General features: G+C 46.3%; 2 long non-coding RNA genes across 4 annotated transcripts in view; one reads left to right on the forward strand and one right to left on the reverse strand.

Annotated features, from left to right (window-relative positions):
• LOC112546245 (uncharacterized) overlaps positions 1-24,858 on the forward strand; it is a 127,389-nt gene that overhangs the window by 26,442 nt on the left and 76,089 nt on the right. Inside the window, exons 2-4 of one of the 3 annotated variants that reach the window (XR_012901883.1) lie at positions 3,656-3,959; positions 4,130-4,344; positions 15,785-15,885. This is a non-coding gene — a long non-coding RNA (uncharacterized LOC112546245). Of the gene's footprint in view, positions 1-3,655; positions 3,960-4,129; positions 4,345-15,784; positions 15,886-23,736; positions 23,938-24,858 lie in introns of those variants that run through there. The other 2 variants (XR_012901881.1, XR_012901882.1) reach the window with 2 other exon arrangements.
• LOC112546246 (uncharacterized) lies at positions 22,488-23,653 on the reverse strand. The gene is made up of 3 exons (XR_003089894.2): positions 23,563-23,653; positions 23,275-23,370; positions 22,488-22,613 (listed from the first exon to the last, which is right to left on the reverse strand). It is a non-coding gene; the product is annotated as an uncharacterized LOC112546246 (long non-coding RNA).

A 24,858-nucleotide genomic window follows, 5' to 3' on the forward strand; every position in this document is an offset into this window, starting at 1 on the left:
AGCTGCATCCTCACAGCCCTGCTGGGCATGCTTCAACTGGAGGTTCACTATAAAGGCCTGTGGAGCTGCTCAATCAGGGCTGACTTCTGAAGGGGAAGGAGAGGATGCAGGAGCTCCAGAGAAGGAAGCACAGCCCAACCAACAGTGGCATCCAGGCCAAGCGGGACTGGAGCCTCCAGACCAGAGTGTGAAGATGGGAAGGACTTCTTACAAGCTCTGGGTAGGAAGTAGCTAAGGGTGGAGAATTGCTCCAAAAGCTCAGTGTGCTGTGATAAGATTCCCCACTCAGCTAGCAGTGGACCACTCCACTGCTGACAGGGCCCTGAGCTAGGACCCAGTGGGGAGGGAGGGCTCAGGTCTCTCTTTCTCTTCAGATACCCCCACATGTGGGAGCTTTGTTAATTATGTATTGACCCTGGGACCATTGGACTGTACTACCCTGATCCCAGAGAGACTGAATATGGACTCTGAGGCCATGTATAAACTCGGAAGCTGCTGGGCTGTACTGTGTACAGCAGTGTTTCTTAAACTGTGTTCTGCGGCACACCAGTGTGCCGCGAGGTGGTCGGAGGTGTGCTGCGGAGAACAACACAGTTCAAAATGGCCACCCTTAAAGGGGCAGGTGACCTTTTGCTTAATAACTTCCCCCCCAACTTTTTTTTTTGTCAATAACTTTTCCCCAGCTAGGCTATATTGCCCTGAGCGCAGGTTGCAGCCTATGAATTTGGGGAGCTGATAGGGTGGCCTATCTGAAATGAGAGTCCAAGAGGCTGCACTAGACTTTTGCCACTCTCTCTGGGGGGGAAGACAAGGCACTCTTTGACAAACCCCAATGGTCTTTCCCACTACTGTATTAGACTACCTTCCATGGTTGAAGACTATAATGTGGTGGTGAGAACACTGTTAGGCCTCATCTACCTGACCGTTCTTTACCATATTAAAATCAAGTTGTAACCTATCGGATCACCCAGACCAGTAAGAGGCTCTCCCATTACCCACCCTGTAACCTGGAATGTGTGCTGTGAGCTGTATTTGAAATTGTAGTATAGGTTATGAGCAAGTTTTTCTATATACACAAATACATAAATTCCTAACCAATCTGTGTATATTTCATAATCACCACCAAGTTCAGAACATTACAAGCTTTCATAAAGACTTTACTCAATATATTTTTAAATAGAATTACACTGTATACAATCAGGTGATTCAGTTGTTTATTCTTTGGCATTTTTAGACCGCTGTTCTCCTCTTGGAGCATCTGAACCCTAGTTGTGACACAAGGCCCCTGCTTAGACTAATAATGTCAATTATGAGGAATACTTTTATCTATGGGCTAATGCTGTCATAGACCAAAACAGGTTAAGCAGCCTGTGAGCAAAATTCATCTCTAGCAATAGCAGAGGCAGATTGCCTTTGGAGTTGTTTCTGCTTATTTGGGAGTGAATTTGATCTTCTCCCCTTAACTACTACAGATGATATTAATATTATTTGTGAGAATTGATGTGAATAATATGTAAATATGCACAAAATTGAATATAAAACTTTACTTTTTTTTTGCACTTCTGTAACTTAAAAATACACAAGCCCATGCCAACAAAATTTGACACACAACTAAAAATGTCACTCCCCAAAGCTGATATATAGCTTATGAGTTTTTAGGACAAGGCAAACTTACAAGAGTTTCAAATCTCTGGAAACTGGAGTTGATAGTGAAACATCGGCAAAGCCAAACAGAGAGTGTACAATTGGTCCACCTGGGTTTAGAGTCCTTGCTCTGAACATATAGCCAGTTCCAAGGAGGAAGAAGCTTTCAGTATAAGATCAGCTTCTGAAAGAGCTCCAAACTGGGCATGTGCACATCATCTTGAGGGTTGTAGGAGTGATGGAATCCTTGATCTCAGACATAGATAAGAAAAGACAAAGAAACATAGGAGACAAGAAGGATGTATAAATGCCATAATGAACTCATGTGTCTTGAGAGAACCTCTAATCTAATGAGAATGGATTTTGTTTGGGAGATTGTACAAGTACAATTAATTATTCATGGCAGCGACATCATTAGGATTTCATTTTGTTTAAAGGCCTCTAAGTGACTTAGAAAATTGGGTTAAGCTGAAGAGGAGTTTCAGGAGAGAGTCCAGGGAAAGCTTTTCATTATATTGACTTTGTTTAATATTTTCTAGATGGATATAGACACACATTACACTCAAACTCTAAAATTCCTATATTAGACTTGGACATCATTTTTATGCGGTATGGATCTAGAAGTTCAGGCAAAATTGGATTTGTGATGGATATGGGAATGACTTAACTGGCTGCTGTTAGTTTGGGATGTTTTCCCTATTTTTGTAGAGAGCTGCATCTTGTAGCATTGATGTAGCAATGACGTAACATTGCTTGTCTTCATTGTTGTTAATTAACATGAGAGCATGTTCATCTGAGGTTCATCATCAAAGTTTTCAAATCTAGGCATATAAACTTAGGGGCCTAGGAGGAGATTTCCAAACACACAAAGGGTAGCTAATCATAGAATCATAGAATAATAGGACTGGAAGGGACCTCGAGAGGTCATCGAGTTCAGCCCCCCGCCCTCAAGGCAGGACCAAGCTCCGTCTACACCATCCCTGACAGATGTCTATCTAACCTGTTCTTAAATATCTCCAGAGAGGGAGATTCCACCACCTCCCTTGGCAATTTATTCCAATATTTGACCACCCTGCTTTCACTGAAAGCCCAACTTACTGGACCTCTGGGCAGTACGGTGGATCCTCAAGGCCTTTCGCCCATTCCTGCACCATTATGCCATGTATGTGCTTGCAGACACACTACAGCCATGTACTACATCAACAAGCTGAGAGGAGTATACTCCCAGTTCTGATTTGCCAAGTTAAGAAAATTTTGGCTAAGGTGTATTCAGAACCAAATCCAGCCAATAGCTCCTCTCTTTGCTGAGGATGTTACAACAAACTCGCTCAGCAGGAGGTGTCAAGAGCACCACCAGCAGAGATCAATGCACTATTCCATACATGGGGCCAACCATTAATAGGCCTGTTTAGGTCTGAATAGAACACCAAATGGAAAGTTAGTCAAGAGCATGCAAAGAGAAGCTGTCTCTCAGACATTTTTCTGTGGGACTGAAGGCAAAATCTTCTATACACCTTCTCTCCCGCTTTGTCTGTTATCTAGGGTCATAAGGAAGATCAGACTAGAAAGAATCAGGATTGCATTAATAGCCCCAAGTACTGAGAACTAGATTTCCTGTAGCTGTCCAAGGAGCCACCTTATCGGCTATCTTTCCCTCCAGACCTTCTGCCTCAACAGTAAGGAAGGAGCGACTCCACCTTGCAGCATGGGGGGCAGCTAGCCTGCTGACTTATGTGGACTGTTTCTGTTCTCACGGGGTTCAGGCCATCCTAGTGCAATGCAGGAAAGGCTGCACTCTGAAATATTATAGACAAAAATGGATACTGTTTAGTATCCAGACCCCTGTTAAAGGATTGGTAGTGACGGAGCCCATTTGTTATGACATTCTGCAGCACTGCTGTTCACTGCATGCTACTCTTTTGTCCCAGTGTGTTTCTGGCATGCTCTGCTAACATGCTAGTTTTTCAGAGTAATTCTTTAGCATTGTCTTTTTTTTTTTTTTTTTTTTCAGTTTCCTGACATTCTGTGCAGTCCTACGGCACCTTCTATGCCTTCGCTCCCAGGGCCTTAATATCTTAAGATAGAAAGATCTTTATGGCAGCAATATCTGCTCATCACAGCTACACTGAGGACAAACATGCAGCCTCCAGATTCCGTACAGAGTGTATGGGTGTATTTCCACCCATTGGAGAGCCGCACATTCCTGGGAAGTAAATCTTGGCCTAATGAAGCTGATGGGCCCAACTGATGAACCTCTTGTTCAAGCCTCTATCAAGCACTTATTAATCCGAAACAGCCTTCCTCACAGCAGCTAGGTGGGTGAGGAGGCTTACTACTTTGAGCACCAGTCTATCTTTATACTGTGGTCCACAGGAACAAAGTCACTATGAAGCCTCATTCCAGTTTAATGTATAAGCTGAGCTGAGCTTTTCACCTCTCTCAATGTATTTCCCACCCCATCATCTTCTTCTCTCTTGTATCTCAGAGTTTTAGTCAGGGCCCTTTAATTTAGGGAGAAGAAACTGAAGTGATTTGGATTGAATGCACTTCGGCAGTGATGTGGCTGTCACGTGAGATCTCTCATGCACTGCTACCCAATGGACCCAGCATTTCAAGGCAGTTTTGCAGCTTTTCACTGGGGGTATCCTGTCCCACAAGAGTAAATGCACCGAAGTGATGTGCTAAGAACAAAAGCAACTGGTAAGTAACCTCTCTGCATGTATTTCAATGCCAGACATATCTGCAGGGGGAATTTCAAATACTATACTATGTGGTTTCCAACCAGCGCTACTGTTCTGCCTTCTGGACAGACGGATTTGGGTTAGGCTGACAAGTGAAATAAGGCCTATTGCTAAGGGCCGCTAAAACTCAAGTGCTAGTGTTCTGGGATATTTGGTTTTTGTTTATTGGAATAGAAGACTTAAGCTCTGATTCCAGTATAGCGTGTCTACAATTAGCTGATGCTGTCATGTATTTGTGTCTTCATTCATGGATATGTTACACTTTGAATTGCTAACAGTGGTGTGCTCACAAAGAGAATTTTTTAAGGTATATATGCTAGTCTGGGAACCATCCAGGATTCGGATTGTTTAAAATGTCTGGTTTTCTTTTTATTTTTACTTCTCCTATTTGTTTATTTGTTCCTTTCTCTGCAATTCTCCCTGTTAACTCATGGACATCATTCAGGGACAGATTTAAATCGAAGCAGACAGTCTCCAGTTCTGCTCTGTCCCTTGAAGAGTTGGATTTGTTTAAATGTGCTGTTGAGAGAATGCTTGGTATGAATGGAATGCTTGTGTCTTTATTTTTCATTTTGTTTCACATGTGAGGCTTCCCTGCTCAAATTTGAGATGTTCGCATACCCCTGGTGGTAAAATCTCTATTGTGACTGGATGAGGCCATGTGAATTGTTTACAGTAGCTTACTGAGGGCAACCAGAAACTATGGATTGGCAGCCCAGAGGCTGCCTCATCTCATGTGGACCTATCCAACACAAGATTCCTTGGGGAACGATGCCTCAGTGTTGGGTCATATCTAATAAAAATGGAAGCGTGGGTCTTTAAAGCAAAGGTTTAGCAAAACAGCAAAGGCGATAACTGTTTTTGTGCAAGTTCAGCTTGGCTTAAAATTGAGCAACTGCCTCTTCAGACTAGAGACACACCTGTTTCACAATCCGTACCTAACCAATATTGGAAGGGGAGACGCCAGTAGAATTTATCTAAGTAAAACTGCAGGGAGGATTTAGACAGGTCTAACTGGGTTACCATTTGTCCAAGATCATAAAGTTAACATCCTTCCTCTTATCAGAGCTGTCTTGGGAAAGGATTGACAACGGCTACAGGTAGACATGGCCTTAATTCTACTTTTCATCTGAAGGATGGCATTCGTAGCAACACAGTTCCTTTAGCGTCATGCTAGACAAATGGATCAATGGGAGAGAGCCAACACCTGCTGAATCACCTATCTGGTTTTTTTCAGCACATGGACTTCCCATGGTGATCTCCTATTATATTTATTGTCTCAGTTTATAATTTTTAAGGGGTGTCAACCTGCTGCTTTGGTTGCCTTTGACATTATTTACAACAACAATACAATGTAACCAAAATAAACTAACCTGAATACCCACATGCCGTAGCACTCTTGGATGGTCTTTTACCGTGCAATGAAAGGCAGCGATGGCAGACTTTTTTGGATCAGCAGTGGAGGCTGGTTCCCCACAGGACGGTTTTGCATGTAGAATGCTCTACTATCCACCCTCATCCTACTAAATGGAGGGGACTCCACCTTCAGCATCTCGGCTCACCTCAACTATAGTGGGATAGCATGGAAAGAGGAGGTCTTTCAAGCAGGCAGATCCCAAGCTATCTAGGACTTTAGGATTTGATACTATGAGGTGCTAAGCACCTCTAGGTCCCATTAGAATCAAAAGAAATTGAGGGTTCTCAGTAACTGTTGGGACTGAGGTTCTGTAGAATAAAACAATTGCCTTGTATAAATACATACCATGAAAAAACGTGGCTGGTGAATTATTGTGGTACATGCATAGCTTTACATGCCCTAACTACAAGATTTCTATCTGCGGTGATTCCCTGACCAGTGTTATTACATAGGTCATAAGAAAGTGGGCATCTTTCATATTGCTGATGGAGCATCCAGAAGTGCCCACTTCCCTTCTGCTGCAGCTCAGGCACATTTTAAAAGTCTCCCTAGAATGCCCTGTCTTAATCCAGGGATGCGGGGATTGTTTAGTTCTGTGCGTCTCTCCCTGAGAGCCTGTGCTTACTGCTTCCCAAGGGTAGCGTTTTCACACTTTAAGCCAGCAGGCTCACAGCTTCCCCCAAACTCTTAGTAGATGGAATGTGGCAGCTGCTTTAGTGTTTATTTAGTTTTCAAGAGGTAGAAACCACAGAAGGAAAAAAATGTTTTTGAATAATAAAATTTTTCTTCTGATGACTTTTTGATGACATTGGTGGCTAGACACTTGTCTTTACAATATGTAAATACTCATTTGTTTCCCACATGAACAGAAAATTCAAGTCAAATAAATCAGTCAATTTATCACTTTCATTTCTTTCTCTCTCTCAGTTGTTTAAAATTCTGTTTTATATTTGCAACCAATAAGTAATGTACTTTTGGCTAATGTCTTTTTTTTCCATGGCTGAACCTAAGTAACTACCATCCATTTTAAAATATAAGTGAAATGTAACTTCTTATGGTGTAGTGCGCTACCTTGGTATAACACACTGTTTTAGTCATGCATGTTTTCTCATGGATGGGCCACGTTTAGTCCTGTGCATAAGTGTCTGTTGGATCATACCGAAATAATTTCCTTTTAAAATTCTTCCACAGGTTTTGGCTTTTTTTCCCATAGGAATTTGGTAGCATTACTTTGGTTGCTGTAGAATGCCAGTATTTTTGTAATTTGTTACTACTAAATATCATAACCTGGGTCTTGATTCAGCAAGTATTGGGCTCAGATTTTGAAAGATATTTAGGCATCACTGTGCTCAGTGTTGCAACACCTAGCTGATTTAGGAGCCTAACTCTCATTTTGAAAAGGGATTATAGGAGTCTAAATTCCATTTGACAGTGATATTTTGGCTCTTAAATCAGGGAGGTTTTGCAATAAAGAGCACAACGGTGTCTAAATACCTTTAAAAATCTAGGCCTTGAGTACTAACTTTGGCCCTGCTCCTTGCCCCATTGAAGTGAATTGAAAGTTGCCATTTATTTCAGTAGTGCAGGATCAGATGCCGTTAAGCATGTGAGCAGTAGGTATTCTCTCAGGCCCACCAAAGGGGGCGGGGGGCAAAGAGGGCAATTGCCCCAGGCCCGGAGATTCAAAGCAGCCTGAGGCTCTGAGGGCTGGGGTGGGGGGAGAGGAGAGGTGCACTGCTGCCTGGGCAGCATTAAGGGCTGACTGCCCTCAGCCTTGCCCATTCCAGGGACATGTAGCAGTCCCCTCATCTCACCCAGTGGCCCATGGTGGCTGTTGGCCCTGCTGTAGTCCCTGTACATTTACACATTGTTTTACCAACATAGATCCTGATTCCAGACATGCTCACACATACACGCAAGTTGTCCCACTGGGCAGCAGTGCAGTAAGGACACTTAAAGTTAATTGAATGTTTAAGAATTGTGATGATGGGGATGGACTCAAGCACATATTTAGCTTTTAAGCAGGTGCTTAAGCATTTCACTGAAGAGGTCACTGTGCAAGTGCAGAAGAAGGGAAAGCAAGATGAGACGGTGCTGTCTTTCGATAGATACTGTTACACTTGATTTTTGAGAAGTTTGGTGGGATCCTTAGCAAGGTGGGGTTCTGGGAAAGGAAAAAATTGAAGGTAGAGAATAGTTGATGGGGATTATCATAAACAGCCTGAGAGGGAGAGAAGTAAAGCTTTGAAAGAAAGAGGGCAAAATTAATGCAATCAAAGCAATAGGAGAACGGGTGGAAAAACATGGCTATAGATTGGGAACTGGGCAGCCAAAATCTCATTCGTAGGGGGAATGATTATTAACTGCTGAAAATATAGTTCTTTGTTGGATGCTGAGAAAATAGAAGATGTGAAGGCTTTCTCCTAGAATCACAACTGCAGCGGGTTTAAACTCACTACTTTTCCCTATAAAGAATATACATACTAAATTACCCAGTCATTAGGTATTATGCTTATCAATTCACAGACATGAAATTAACTGCAGGAAAGCACCTCTATTTTCTCCCATGATGCAACAGTAACAGGTTGGAAGGTTGGATATTTTTCAAGTAAAAAATGAATACATTAATGTAAAGTCACATTGAAATTAATGACTGTTAAGTTTCTAAGCTTCTAAGGTACAGTTGACAATTCCACTAGGTGTCCAACAGCATGTTTAGGCTCCTAAATACTTTTAAATATCTGGCCCTAAGTGCCACTTTTGAAAATGGGACTTAAGAGCCTAAGTCACTGATGTGCTTTTGAAAACTTTACCTGTGATGCTTTACAAACAAGGTCCTGCCCTGAAAATCTTGCAAGTAAATATACCACACATTTCTCTGTATAAAAAACCTTTTCCTGCGGGATAACAGAGTGACATCAACACATTACCCTGAATCCTGCCGCCCCTCCCCACCCCCCCGGTGCTGGGGGGTGGGTCTGGAACTGCACAGCCTTCCCCTTCCCCCGTCCCTGATGCTTGGGAGGGTGGGGGTGAGTGGGAGCCATGTGGCCTTCCCCCTCCCTGGTGCTGGGGGTTGGGAGCCACGCAACCTTCCCTTCTCCTTTCCTCCCTGGGGCTCGGGAGCGGGGGGATGAGAGCCCCACATCCTCCCTAGTGCTGGGGGGGGGGGGGAGGGGAGGAGCTGCATGGCCTCCTCCTTCCCCTCTCCCCAGTCCTCGGGGGGGGGGGGAGGAGGAGCTGTGCAGCCTCCCCCCTCCCTGGTGCTCTGGGAAGGTGGGAGGGGGATTGGTGAGTGTAGCAAGCAGGGGGCACAGCCCCCAGTAAATACAAAATGTAATACAGATGAAATCTTATTTCCTGAGTGGTTTCTGAAATTTTTTTTAAAAAAAGATGTTTTTACATTTAAACAATTTCCCCCACCTCATGTATGTTCTGTTCAGTATCAATGAGTTAGATTAGGGATGTTAGTATCTAATCAAATAGTTGACTAATCGATAAGCAGGAGCTTACTGATTAGAACTCTGAACTAGTTGCTTTCCCATCTCTCCTCCCTCCGCTGTGGCTCTACATTGAAAAGCCCAGGGAAACTGGTGCGTGAAGTCATTAGTTCAGCCCCTGCTCCCCGGGTGCTTTTTCATTTGACACCTCACACACACACAGCTGCGGCTGTGCATTGAAAAGCCCAGGGAAGCCAGCCCGTGAAGTCGCTAGTTGGGCCCCTGCTCTGTGGGTGTCTTTTCATTAAGACACCTGTGGAGCAGGGTCTGAGCTAGCAACGTCACGTGAAGTCTTCACTGGGCTTTACAATGCAGAACTGCAGCTAGGGAGGTTTTGCTGTGTATCAGCATGAGCCAAACTGAGCGCTGCAACTGCTTAGCACTGTCCGACTAATCCAGGAGTGGTCAACCCGTTACAGACGAAGAGCCAAAATATAGTGGTGGATATAGCACAGAGCCGCGGGGGGGGGGGGGGGGGGGGGAGGGGGAGGGGAGAGGGGGGAGGAAGCCCCGGCTGCTGCATTTGGTCAAGCAAAAAAAAAAAGGGGGGGGCCTGGCTGCAGCCCTTTTAAGAACAGAGCAGGCATTGCCCTTTTAAGGGGTGGTCATTTTGAAGTCTGCACTGGCATCCCATGCAGAGAGAAACATGCTGCCCCTTTCAGAGCAGTGGGTGTGGGAGCTGCAGTTTTTTCTTTGAAGAGCTGCATGCAGTTCCACGTAGGAAGGAACAATCAGTTTCACACATCCAGAATGGGAAGCAACTGTCTAGGAAGGAGTACACCAGAATGGGATCTGGGTGTCATAGTGGACCACAAGCTAAATGAGTCATCAGTGTGACACTGTTGCTAAAAAGGCAAACATGATTCCAGGATACATTAACAGGAGTGTTGTGAGCAAGACCCGAGAAGTCATTCTTCCGCTTTACTCTGCGCTGATTAGGCCTCAGTTGGAGTAGTGTGTCCAGTTCTGGGCACCGCATTTCAAGAACGATGTGGAGAAATTGGAGAAGGTCCAGAGAAGAGCAAAGAGAATGATGAAAGGTCTAGAGAACATGAGCTATGAGACAAGGCCGAAGGAATTGGGCTTCTTCAGTTTTGGAAAAGAGAAGACTGAGGGGGGACATGATATCGGTTTTCAAGTATCTAAAAGGATGTCACAGGATGGAGGGGAGAAATTGTTCTCCTTTGCTTCTGATGTTAGGATAAGAAGCAATGGGCTTAAACTGTAGTAAGGGAGGTTTAGGTGGTTCATTAGGAAAAACTTCCTGGCAGGGTGATGAAACACTGGAATAAATTGCCTAGGGAGGTTGTGGAATATTTAAGAGCAGGCTGGATAGACATCTATCAGGGATGATATACACTGTGTTTGGTCCTGCCATGAAGGCAGGGGACTGGACTTGATGATCTCTTGAGGTCCCTTCCAGTTCTAGTATTCTTTGATACATAGGACATTGGTTAAAATACTTTATATGTAAAACCAGGGAGACTGATTCTGCTTTGCACTAACTGCCTGTTACACTGTGTGAAAGGCAGTGTGAAAAAGCCTTAATAGGTATATAACGGTAACCAGCTTCCCCTTTAAGGCTCTGGAAGGCTGTCAGAGAGTGGTAAAAGGGTCTGAATGGAAATGAGATGCAGGTCCAGAGTGCTCATTGTCTTCCATTTCATCCTTATCCCAGTGACTCCCCTATTACCCCCCTTCCAGCCCAGGTAGGGTTGCTAACTTTTTATTGGCACCAAAACTGCACACGATAGCCCTGCCCCTTCTCTGAGTCGCTGGCCCCCACTCTCCCACAGTGGTTAGCTTTCCTCTACTCTCATTTTCATTGGGCTGGGGCAAGAGGTTGGCATGAGGACTCCAAATGGAGGGTCCTGGTTAAGAACGGAGCTCCGGAGCTGCCAGAGTCCCTTTTCGATTGGATGTTCTGGTCGAAAACTGGACATCTGGTCACCCTGATCCCAGGGGCTTTCCATGTCCCCCCATGTCATCCTCCCCAAACCATTGTCCCTTACTTTCCCTCTTTCTCCCCCCTGCTGGAGACAAACAGAAGATCCTGTCATGTTGAGTGTATGGCCTTGCAATCTTGGCCAATGATGTTTTTGAAAATGCATTGCCTCAACCCTGAGATTCTCAGTGTTCATATCATCTGAAATGATTTTGTACCTGACCCAGTGCATAGATGGCACTCTAAGAACCTATGAAATCTAGAATTTTCTCTCCTTCACTCTTAGAATGAGCCATGGACCATGCACAGTGCATGCCATCAGGCAAAGGCTATGACACAGGAGAAAACACACATGGCCAATACTTTGGTTATATATAACTTAAGACATTTTAAGGTACACTACATACATTTTAAGCTATGTCTACACTACATACCAATGGCAGTGGTGTGTAGGTACACACCACAGTGACAAGTGAGCTGTATTCAGACTGGGTGTAGCTGCATGTGTCATTGAAAGGCTTTGATAGGGAAGAGCGGCTGGAGCCTTTCCTCACTGCCTGTTCCTGCTGGAGCATTTCTCAGTGATTCCCTTCCCTCTTGGAGGAGGCAGCGGGTCACTACAACGTTAAAAATAGCTCTGTAGACAGGGAGGTACTGCTTGGACAAGCAGAGAGCTTGGGGGTGGAGTTATATACTCAGATACATACTGACAGGCTTTAGGCATGTCTTTACTTGCCTAGGCCAGGTAGGGTTGCCAGGTGTCCAGTTTTGGACCGGATAGTCCAGTCCAAAGTCCAGCTTTCTGTTTAGGAAACAAATTGAGAAAATATAAATGTGTGGTATTTTCTAACTAAGATGTAATATAGATTGTGATGTAATGTCAAGGGTGCCTGGTATTTTTGTTGAAACCATCTGGCAACCCTAAGGCCAGGCTTCACTGTCTACACTGCTATTTATATCTGTAGTGGGTGAGGGTGGGGCACTATCCATGTGAGTGTGCTACACACCGCAGTTAGACACGTTCAGTGTAGATGTCCCTTTAAAAGGGTCTGATTTTTGGAGGGTGGATGCTCAATGCTTTCTGATGACCAGGCTTCTTGGAGGTTTTTCAAGTTAGGCACCCAAAAAACCCACAAGTCGCTTTTATAAATCTTGGCCATATACTTTCATACCTTAGAACAGCATTAATTAGGGTGGAAGATGGATATTTGACATGGAATGTATGTGGCTATTTTATAAATCAACTGTAAGTTAAACAGGGTCCTTCAGAAGTACAGAATGTGTAAATGCTTCACAGCTGTAGATGCTGAGTGCCAGAACATTTCGTGAATGTATTCGTTTGGGTCGGAGTGCTTTTCTTTTCAACGGGATATGGCCAACATTTCAACAAACACAACATTCTTCTTACTATATAGCTATATTAAATGATTGGCCTCTCAGTGCTAGATGTTCCCTATTGATTGTTCCCATTCCTTCACTTAATTAACTAAAGAATTTGGGTATATGTGTATATATTTATACTCACAGACTGAGAAATATGTTATTCTCCTACTTTAACTCGTACCACTGAACGAATTCTTTACACAGTTTATACAATTTACAGCTAAATGTTTAGTCCACAAAAATAACCCTCCCTCTCAGAGCCAAATGCTTAGCTTTCAACACTGCTTCCTTCATACCAGGGCCAGGGTGGGATTCCCAGCCCCAGGCTGATTCACAGCTCGAGACTGAAACTAAATACAATGCCTTGGGACAAAGGCCGTCATTTGCAAAAGTCGGGCAATAGGAAATGTTTCTTGTGTTAGCTCAGCTTGTGGCCACACTAGAAGAATTTGTTTGCACACCAAACAGATGACTGATTTCTCTGGGTTGAGAAGGAAACCTATGAGTGATCTTTGAGAGGAAGGACTGTACCTTGGTAGTAGCTCTCTCTACAGAGGAGGGGCCAATAAGTAACCCTACATTGTACTATTCTACGTACAGTTCTTTCCTTGCTCTCATTCACCCTCCTGCCCCATCTCATGAAGTAGCTTAAGGAATCTTCTAATCATTAGGACTAAAAATACACCTTATATTATTCTCTCCACTTACAAAAAGAATGACGGCGTATAGAGCCAAAGGAATTACATTTACAAATTGGCATCTGCTTTCCAAATTGAAGGGCAAATCAAGATGGTTTAAGATGCAAACTTCATATCTAGGTCAATAGCCTCAATAACCCCAAAGTTTGGGGGTGATTGGAGACAGGAGTTTGGTCCAGCCTACTGTAAAGGTAGAACCAGTTGCAAAATATTGATGTGGATGTGAGTTTGCATGTACAGGCAGTCCCCGAGTTACGCGGATCCGACTTATGTCGGATCCTCAATTACGAACGGGGCCGTTCCTCTCCCTGGTCTCCAGCAGACCAGGGAGAGGAAGCAAAGCGGTGGAACACGTGGGCAGTGGACAGCCCTGTCCGCTGCCCACGCGCTCCGCGGCTTGGCTCTGCTTTGCCCCCCCCCCGTCCCCCTGGTCTGCAGACCAGGGGGACGGGGACGGAGACAGGGGCAAAGCAGAGCCAAGCCGCGGAGCGCGCGGTCAGCTGACAGGTGTCAGCTGGCCGCGTCCTCCGCGGCTTGGCTCTGCTTTGCCCCCCCCCATCCCCCTGGTCTGCAGACCAGGGGGACGGGGGGCAAAGCAGAGCAAAGCCGCGGAGCACGCGGGCAGCCCAGACGCGTCTGGGCTGTCCGCTGCCCGCGTGTTCCGCCGCTTTGCTCCCCGTCCCCCTGGTCTGTAGACCAGGGGGATGGGGAGCAAAGCAGAGCAAAGCCACGGAGCCCGAGGGCAGCAGGACAGCCACGGCGCGTCTGGGCTGTCCCGCTGCCCCCATGCTCCGTGGCTTTGCTCCGGACGCCTGTGGTACAGCAGCTGGGGCGCTGCTAGTTGGTCCCTTAGCGCCGCTCTGGGTGCTACTGGACCAACCGGGCAGCACCCCAGCTGCTCTGCCCCAGGCGTCCTGATTCAGCCGCTGCTGGTCAGATTCAGCAGCGGCTGAATCGGGACGCCTGGGGCAGAGCAGCTTGGGTGCTGCTGGGTTGGTCCAGTAGCGCCGAGGAGCGGCGGCGCTACTGGACCAACCCAGCAGCACCCCAGCTGCTCTGCCCCAGGCGTCCCCAAGTCAGCCGCTGCTGAAACTGACCAGTGGCTGACTACAGGAAGCCCCTGCCCCGGGCTTCCTGGAATCAGCTGCTGATCAGTTTCAGCAGCAGCTGACTTGGGGATGCCTGGGGTTCTTAAGTTGAATCTGTATGTAAGTCAGAACTGGCGTCCAGATTCAGCCGCTGTTGAAACTGATCAGTTTCAGCAGCGGCTGAATCTGGACGCCAGTTCCGACTTACATAGAGATTCAACTTAAGAACAAACCCACAGTCCCTATCTTGTACGTAACCCCGGGACTGCCTGTAGTTCACCTTTGAGGTTCAGAGAGCTCACATCTAGTGTTTGGTTGTGCAACATTATGCATGGTAAGTTAATTGTAGTGAGCAATGTTGGAATTTCAGTTCAATAGTCTTTATCTCTAGAACAACCCAGCTTTGTTTATTGAACTACAGCCCCAGTTTAATTTGGTTTTGACCTCCCATTGTGCAAGGAACTGAGACTCCTTCTTCAGGTATTGGTGCTCAGCTTTGGCACAGATCTAAACATGGGGTTGATCTCTGTGTGTGGCAATGATTAAAATGTCTTGTAAATCAGTGGTCTTGTAAATCACCAGCCTGGTAAAGAATAGGAGGCTAACATGTTTGTTGTTGCTGTTGCAGATATTGTCAGCAATATTTTACTTCTGGCTCGTGGGTGATGAGTGACCTCATCACATGAAGCCTGGTTTTGTTATATGAGTCTTGGTGAACTTTGTATGTATGTGGAGTAACAGTTGCTGGGACTATTCCTTATCTGATGTGTCTCATTGTATATTAAAGTGCGTCTGTGTCTGTCTGTGAGTCCATTTGTTCAAGAACTCCTAAATAGTAAGAGCTAGGGTCACCAGATTTGGTGTGCAACTTCCCTTTTTGATAACTTAAAGCAAGGTCTGGGTTTGGTTGTGCCAGGGCAACCGGAAGCCCTAGAAAAAGTTTTCCATAACATGCAAAGGGAGGAGCTGCTGTTAAGAGGGACATGATATGAGTGAGACCGCTGGGGGTAGCTAGCCTGTGGCAACTGTGTCACCAAGGGAGGGGCCAGCAGGGCTAGGTCTCTGCCATTTTGCCTGCCAGCGCACTGAGTAAGTAGCCCCTCTGCCCCAAACCATTCCCCCCCACCGTGGCTCTTGGCTGCACTGCTGGGGGGGGGGGGAGAAAAAAGGCCCCTGGCAGCAGGGGCGGGGGGGGGGGGGGAGGGAGGGAGGGAAGGCCTCTGGTTGCTGCAGGGGCATGGGAGGGGGCTGATGGGAGAGAACATCCCAGGCTGCTGGGAGGAGAAAAAAGATCCATGCTAGATGGGACCCCTGCCCTGAACCTTTTCTCGCTCCCCAGTCCTCACTCAAATCCACCTCTATCCCCAGCCTCCTGCATCCTCCCCTCCACATCCCCAAGGCCATCTCCTGAGTTCTGCAAACCCCACCCACTGCCAGCCCCCTGTCCTAAAGGACCTGGGCAACTCTTGGTAAGTCTGCTAGTTTCTAACTAAAACAACGCTGAGGCCACGTTAGCTAAATGTAATAATGTCACTTCTTCTTTTACGCATACTTTATAACATAGGGGAATCTCCAAGATAAGCCCTTGGCCTTGGTTGCTATGGAAATGTATAATTGAAATGGGAAAGTACTGCCTAGTGATAACTGAATGAATCTGAATCAAAGTAAACTGGACTACTCTGTAGAGATGGTAATATAAGTTCTCAACTTCATAAAATTACTGTTGGACAGTTATTGTACCAGACCATTAGCACCTGGTGATCCATAAGAAGATGAGAATGGCCATACTGGGTCAGGCCAAAGGTCCATCTAGCCCAGTATCCTATCTGCCAACAGGGGTCAGTACCAAATTCCCCAGAGGGAGGGAACACAGCTAGTTAAAGTACTGCTTAGTACTGCACTCATTATGCAGTTTGCAACTCAGAGGCTTTCATTTGGAGCAGATAGTATCAGAAATAACAGACACAGGAGTTCTGCTTTCCCACAAGTCAATGCTGATGATCAGTTGTATAATCTGACTGCTTGCCACAAACAGTGGGCATTGCATACATACCAGCAGGAAAGCTCTTAACAGAGGCAGGACTGTCTACCCCTGAGAAAAATGGACCAGAGTGGGGAGTGTCTCTGTAGGGAGAGTTCACATTGAAACAATGCGGCATCTCACATAAGCTTGGAAATAAGATGAACCAGCCCAGGAACAGCTCTTCTTTTCCTGCTCACTCTGAGGATCAGCTGTCGCATAGCACAGTGATTTCAGCTACACAAGGGCAGAAGAGCTCGTCTGAAGGAATTCCAGCCAAATAACAGACTTAGGGCATGTAAAACACCCAAGAAGGAGATGTGTGAATGCAGGACTCTATACAGATGTTGCAAGCTTCAGCCATTCCAATAAATGGTTTGTTGTATTGCATTTTCACCTAATGTAGATGGGGCCTAGTAAATAAAAAGAAATGGACTGCAATGTAAGCTTGTGACACCCCCATATTCGTCACTGCTGTGCAATTAGGATATATTGTCTTGTGAGGTATCATTCTAAAAGTCTTGATCTGATAGGTATTTACAGCTCATTGCATTGTGTGTGAAGTTATGAGATTTGGTTATGTACGTGCTACTGAAATAGGATGTTACAGCAGCTCCTGCCCCGCACCCCCCGCTTAATCAGTTCACTGGTTAAACAATACAATTAAGCAGGCTTTTACATCCCTATTATCTAGTGTGCTAAGCTTAGTTTGTGGGTTTTGTTTATTTACTAAGATAACCTGCTTTGTTCAGTTTGCTCTCCCTTATAATCACTTAGGGTATGTCTACACTACCCCGCTAGTTCGAACTAGCGGGGTAATGTAGGCATACCGCACTTGCAAATGAAGCCCGGGATTTGAATTTCCCGGGCTTCATTTGCATAAGCGGGGGGCCGCCATTTTTAAAACCCCGCTGGTTCAAACCCCGTGCAGCGCGGCTACACAGGGCACGAACTAGGTAGTTCGAACTAAGCTTCCTAGTTCGAACTACCGTTACTCCTCGTGAAATGAGGAGTAACGGTAGTTCGAACTAGGAAGCCTAGTTCGTGCCCCGTGTAGCCGCGCTGCACGGGGTTTGAACCAGCGGGGTTTTAAAAATGGCGCTCCCCGCCTATGCAAATGAAGCCCGGGAAATTCAAATCCCGGGCTTCATTTGCAAGTGCGGTATGCCTACATTACCCTCCTAGTTCGAACTATGAGGGTAGTGTAGACATACCCCCACATTTGATCTTTTGTAGTTAACAAACTTATTTCTTGTTTATTTCAAAACCCAGTTTGTGCAATTCACATCTGAATGGGGAGAGCAAAAAACTGTGTATATATCCCTCTACATTGAGGAAGGGGGTGAATTTTTATGAGTTTGCATTGTGCAGCCCTGTCTGTACAGCCCAAAACAATATTATTTTGGGTTCACACTCCAGTTGGCATGTGCACCGGTGTGCTGGGTAAATCCCCGAACTGAACCCTTTCACACAAATCGGACTGTAGTCTATGTCTATAGCTGTGTAGGATCTTGCCTGGGTGTGTGCTGGAAAGGGGTTCAAAGGCCTGACGCAGCAGCTCAGGGCAAGGGAAACTCGGGCTGGTAGGGATTCCGACACCTTTGGTGGCACCTGATAGTGGGGTCCAACCCATCACAAAATGAAAGCTGCAGAGGCCACTGAAAAAAAAAGGCCTGGTAGCTGTGAATCAACACCAGTTCCTTTATTGGTTTGAGATTAATGCTAGAACTGAATGAAACTCTATTGTTTTGATTTGCATGGTTTTTCACTCCCTGGACTTGTCTTTTTTCAAACAAATCTCATACTAAAAAACCAAACTCAGATGAGACAACCAAGCTTTTCCTGTTTTTTCTTGGAGAGCATGCAAAACCACGAGTAATAGCTAGTTTTGACACGAAACCATAAATCATTGCAGATTTGCTCCAAACTTGGCTGAGATTTGCTCAAAAGTGGATCCAAGTTCATTGAAAATTAATATTTGAACATATTACATGAACTAGGGCTGATTTTCAAGTGTGCAGTGGAGTTTAAAATCAGACATGTTGTATCTCTTTTTGGTTTTCATTGAGAATATTTTGCACCAGGAACCAAGGACGAGATCCTTAACTGAAATGCTGATAAGTGGAATGAAAAATACCTGAGCATTAAATGAAATCTAGTGAAGATAATATTGGGTGTTAAGCCAGACTCCTAATAACTTATTCAGTTGATTCATTTGAAAATTGATATTTTTTCCAAAGAAGCTCTATGTTGTAATAGTGGGTTGGGTGCCATGCCAGCTCTTATGTGTATTTTTTTTTTTTTTTTTTTACTTGACATGGCTTTGCCAAGTATATCTGGGCTTTTAAAGTCAGAGTGATTTGAACTCTGACCTAGGTAACAGGCGCCAAAGATAGTATTGAAATGTTCATTGTCTATGTATTCCTAAACTTAACTGAATCAACTTCAACCTAGATAGATAGACAGTTCAGTGGCTCACAACAAAATGTAATAAACGAAATAACTCTAGGCTTTAATATAATCTCACACAATTGTATTACCTCCCAATTACTTTTTTGACCTTTTTAGGCCCACACTTCCCTTAAAACACACACAATCTGCAGTTTGGAATGTCCTTCACCATATACTGTGCTGAGGAAATCAATAGATTGAGCAGAATGAATATCTCACTTGTGACTTCTGGTTGTAATAATATAGTACCAGGAAAGGCATTATGCATGCCTCAGAAATAGAATAACCCATGATGTATGCCATGGGCAGAGGTGCTTGCTAGCTATTGTTTCTATTTAGTCCAGATTCTAGAGGACTCAGAAGTCAGCTATTATTTTTAAGGAGATTATTTTATTTTACTAATCCTAGCTGAGATTTTTAAAATCAGTGATGTTAGCTCAGGATTCATCTTGCTGAACTGAGGTCCTATAGACCTAATGTCCCTGCCAAATGTAGAGTTTAGTCCTGTGAGTATGCCCATTGACTTCAGTCAGACAGCTCATGGTGGTGAGCACTAGCACTCTGATCTAAGAAAGCCCTTGGGCTTGACCTCAAGAGCTCTGTTGAATGGGGATGCTTTCCTGAAATGAAGCTTTATGGTGACGGTATGCAGGGTGGGGCCTTGTGTTCAGGCAGGAATGATTTTGTCCACCACTACAATACAGCTGGCTGTCCCTTGGATGAGTGGCACCCAAGCAACAGCTAGGGCACTGCATGATCCTCATGAGTTTCAGGAGAGAAACCTTGGTCAAAGAGTGGGCAATCCTTTGCTTTTATGAAAAATGTCATGGGATCTTTCTTGTGGGGAGTTGTACCTTTAAGATGCTTGGAGAACAACCGGTTGGAAAGGGGTTTTCTACCTTACATACAAGGTTCATGCTATGTCGTGCTGATCACTTAGGCTCAGATACTGAAAGAAGTAGGCTGCTGTCAAACTCTGGGGCTCTGAGACCTGAATCTATAAAGGGACCTAGGAATTGTGATGTCTAACTTTAAGGTGCTTAGAAAATCACTGGAACAAAAATAGGATCTACAAAGCCTGCGGCAGGGTGTGGTGTATAGATATAGGGGGAGAAGTGCCAAAAATGGGATTCACAAAAGCAAGCATACTAGATAGGGAGGTTTCTAAATTAGTGAATGAGGGATGCTGACAAGAGGGGTGTGTGTAAGCCCTGCCCTTCCACTGAGATAGGTGCCTAAGGACTGGCTATGCTGCCAAATTAAGTTGACTTAATTTAGGTTGGCATATAGCAGCCTCAGTAATTACCTCACTTGCACTTGTCCTCTTGCTCCTTGTGTCCACGATGCATGTCCTGACCAGAAGAGTACTCAGTGACTTTAATTGTCAGTGTGGGTTAGCTTCTGAAAGACAGCAACAGTCGATGTAAGAAACTCAGTGTCTACACTGACACTGTGTCGAACTAACTACATTGACTCTCTGCCTCTTGTGGAAGTGGAGTTAATACATTTGTGCAGAGAGGCAGGTATGAGCAAAATTTTAGTGTAGCTACTAAAGAGGGTTGGTGCGAGGGACCGGTAAAAATTGGTCACCAATGCCAGACTAGATACAACTGATGTTAAAATGCTGCCCTTTTTGCTCCTCCACTGTCCGTGGCCCTGCTATAGGTCCAAACCCTACCACAGGGCTGCTGATGGAGGGTGAAGGGGAGCAAAAGGGCCTGGTGATTGAAAAGGGCCAAGGGCTCCCGGCTGCTGCAGTTTCTGGCTGCCAGCCATGAGGGACTAGCTGAGGAGGTAAGTCCCTTCTAGGGATCCAGAGCTGCCCCCACTTGCCAAAAATGCTGGGCCTGGAGCAGGGAGAACCAGTAAATCCTGGCATCTACTTTCACCCTGAGATACTTCCACAGTTAGATCAATATAAACTGTTTTATGTCTCCCTAACTCCGTAGTGCAGAGCAGGCCTAAGTGCTGAGTGCAGAGAGCTGCCTGTCTCTGGTAGTGACTCAGAACTGGGACTCCATCTCCTGCAGTTGGGCAGCTTAGGCGCTGAAGCCATTTTGTGCAAGCAAGTGTTCAGTGCCTGCCTCACTCCCCACAAATCAGCAGCAGAGACTGGAGGAGGAAGTGATGTCCATCATATAGCTTACCTCCCAGCAGTTGGCACATTCCCCTGGGATGTAGGAAACCCATTTTCAATTCCCCCTTTTCCTAAGAGGAAGAAGGATTGTGAACAGAAGTGGCATACACCTCTCAGGTGAGTGCTCTAACCATGGGGCAACGGTTATTCTGATGGGGGGGGAGGGTTCCCTTAGTCTTTCAGCTGAAGCTGCTCTGTGGATAAATAGTGAATGAGGAGCAGGGGGCCGAGTGGGGAGGGGGGCTCTAAATGTCATCAGAGGTACCCTAAAAGGCACAGACCCTCAGGCACCTGGGGACAGGATCAGATGAAGTGGAGCTGGCACATCATTGTGACTGTGATGTCTTCCTGTCTCAAGAGAACAAGGGTATGTGAGAGACTTAGATGCCTCCTGGAATGAGGCTTAATAGCAACAGGTACCCTGAGATGGACTTATATTCCTCTCTAGTGACCACCAGTGCCAGGCACCCCCCACCACATTGTGGGAGGAGTGCCTCCCTCTATTTTCTCCATCTCCCTATGTTCCTTAGCAGCTTCTCGTCAGATTTCTCTGATTAGCTTTGGTGGCTGTATCCTTCCATTCCCATTGGGTTGCATCTCTGGCCCCACCGAATAGCAATGCTCCCTATGGTGGGTGGAGTATCCTTGGTGCCGGGGGTAAGGTGGGAGGGGAGTGAGGTTTGATCCTGAATGGAGTAGGAAGAGAAGAAGAGAGACAGATTCATCCTCCAGCTGGGGCCAGTCTCAGAGGACTTGGTGAGTTTCAACAGGGCTCCCATTACTCGGTGGGGGACTGTCTCAGATGGGAGCTGGACCATTTCTTCATGGATCACGTTGCCTGGCTTCTGTCAGTGTCACTTTTCTATTGGGCTCCACTTCTCAACTGGGTTTCTTTACCGCTGGTGTAACAGCAGTTTGTAGAACCAGCAAAGCCCCTCCCTGGCCAGGCTGCCAGTGTCCTCGGCTGGGTCACTGATGGAGCCACCAAGTTCTCTAGCGAGGGGAACTGTGCTGAGTGCCAATGGAAGGGAAGAAGAGGGGGCTCCATCAGCATTCTACTGTCAACTCCCAATCTCCCCTGGACCAGGAATCTTCCTCCCCCAAGTCCCTCTGCTGGAGACACTGGGGGCAGGGAGGGGAGCTAGAGCTAGACCCTCAGCTCCTTCTGGCTTCAAGGGATCCTGGAGTGAAGGGATGTAGGCAAGGCCCTCAGCTGCCCCAGGAGGACAAGAAGGAACCCAAGGCCAGGAATGAACCTGGCTGGAGCATGGGTTGGAACATGATCCCCTTAAAGTCCCAGGCTCTCCACTGACCCTGGAAAAGATGAACTTGACTCAGGTCTACCTAATTCCCTTCTCTGACTCTGTTCCCCATAGGAAGGCACTCCCAACCCAGAGCCCCAGCAGCTGCAGGTCCTACAGCCTATCAGATCCCAGCCTGCTCAAGGACTGGTGTCAGGAATCTGGGGTCAGAGGTCACTTATTTCAAATTCAGGGAGAGGGATGGTGAATCAGAACAGGTCTCTGGCTGCTCCTTGTGGTGTTGGCTCCCTCCTGGGACACTCTGGACATGAGGCAGAAGTTGACACACTGTGGTGGAAGGAGGCAGATTAGGATTAATAGACTGGTGTGCATATTGTGTAAATGAACCAACCTCTATCCCCAGGGCTGAGCTATTGTGCTCTGGGTGGAATAGCTGATTCATTGATCATGGTGTTTGAGAAGAGAATTGTCACAATTTGTCTCTCTAGACTGGGACAATGTTCTGTGTCTGGGCTGTTCCCATCCTTTCTAGACCCCTGATCCATGAACAGCTCATCAGGATGGAGACAGACCCCTTGCCCCTCGCTGGCTTGCAAGCCTTTGCTAAGAGGAAGGGAGCGACTGAGGGGACAATTCTCCCCATCTCCCACTCAAATCTCCATGCTTCCTTTTGGCACAGCTGGTTCTCTAAGAAGGAATCTGTGACACTTCTGTGAGCACAATCTCCTGGATCTCATGGCAGGAATGGGGGAGGTGGGCTGGTGGACAGGAGATTTGAGGCTCACTGCCAGCCAGGGTACTGACTTGAAGTTCCATCTCCTTCCTCTGTCCCTGGAGGAAGAAGGGCCTAACAGCACTGTCCTGACCAAGAAAGGCCCACTGGGGTGCAGGCTAGGAAGACAGACTGGAAATTGGATTTCCTGTCTCTTTTTCAGTTCTCTCCAGCGCTAAAGTAAAACTGCCCCCTGCTCCTCCTGACCATACTTACCTCCAAGATGTTTTGGAAACTCTCTGTGTCTGGGGACTGTGCCAGCAGGTTCCCCAGCCTGGTATGCCTGAGGTCAGACAAGGCTTTTTGAAGAGCCTGAAAAGGGAGAGACAGCCATGGGTCACCACTGGGAAATTGGGAAAACTTCTCTCTGGCAATAGCCCACTACTCGGCCAATCAGCATTAAGCTTCTGAGAAGTGGGAGGCTGAGAAGGGCCATTCTTTCAGATGTATGGCGATCTATGTCACCAGCAGAGGGGATCAGTCTTGGAGCAATTCCAGCCCCACCTCTTTGGAACGGCCTCCCACTAAGCCATAAGGGGGGTTTGTTCTGAGGTTGCCTCTTCCTTGCACCTGTGTCCTGCCTGGCTGATGTCAGTGTCTCTGTGAGGTCACCACCTCGCCACCATGTTTCTCCAATAGACTGAGGTCCTGCAACAAGCCTTTGTGATGTCACTGGCTCACCTACCCATCCTTTGTGAGACTGATGTCCTGCCCCTAGATAGCCCCTTTGGGCACATTGACTGATCAGAATAATCAAATGAACTACAGAGTAATAATTGTTTGGAGTCATTATTGAGCAAGTATTTGAGAAGAAAAGGAATATCTGAAAGAATCAGGATCTGTGCAGAGACAATTATTGCAGAGAAGCAGCACCCAAAGGTAGAATTTTGGGCAGGTGGGGGGGGGGGGGGGCAGCAGCTGTGTGCTCTGGGATGTGGCTTGCTTTTCATCCTGTGCCCTGGACTCTAAGGCTGTGTCTAGACTACATGCCTCTGTCCACAGAGGCATGTAGATTTGTTTGTTCAGCAAAGGCAAATGAAGCCGCGATTTAAATAATCGCGGCTTCATTTACATTTACATGGCTGCCGCGCTGAGCCGACAAACAGCTGATCAGCTGTTTGTCGGCTCGCTGCTAGTCTGGACGTTCCACCTGTCGACATCAAAGCCCTTTGTCGGCAGCCCTGTTATTCCTCGTGGAATGAGGTTTACCAGGGCTGCCGACAAAGGGCTTTGATATCGACAGGGGGAACGTCTAGACTAGCGGCAAGCCGACAAACAGCTGATCAGCTGTTTGTCGGCTCAGCGCGGCAGCCATGTAAATGTAAATGAAGCCGTGATCATTTAAATCGCGGCTTCATTTACCTTTGCTGAACAAACAAATCTACATGCCTCTGCTGACAGAGGCATGTATTGTAGACGTACCCTAAGGGAGTGAGGGGAGAGTACTTGCATTCCATTCATGCCTCTCACTCCTGGCTGGCATGCTGGGGGCAGAGCAGGATCACTGAAGGATGGGGTAGGGCCTTCGATGGAGAGAGGGCTATCTCAGGCCTAATACAGCCCTGCCTAATACAGATCCTGGGGGAACCCATTGGGCACTTCCTTACTTTGTGAGCTCCTGTGAGCCATAGTCCACCTGTGGCCTCTCTGTGCCGGAGCAAGGGGCTTTTTAAGAGAAAACCAAGGTGCTGATAATTCTAATGGCATGTCTCTCTGAGCTAGTGCACTCAGGCAACCTGGCAGCAGGGCAGCAGAAGGTGGAGGGGAGAAATAACCCTGGTAGGCTGCCTTTTTTTTACT

Source organism: Pelodiscus sinensis, chromosome 2 (genome assembly GCF_049634645.1).
Source record: "Pelodiscus sinensis isolate JC-2024 chromosome 2, ASM4963464v1, whole genome shotgun sequence".
Taxonomy (NCBI): Eukaryota; Metazoa; Chordata; order Testudines; family Trionychidae; genus Pelodiscus; species Pelodiscus sinensis.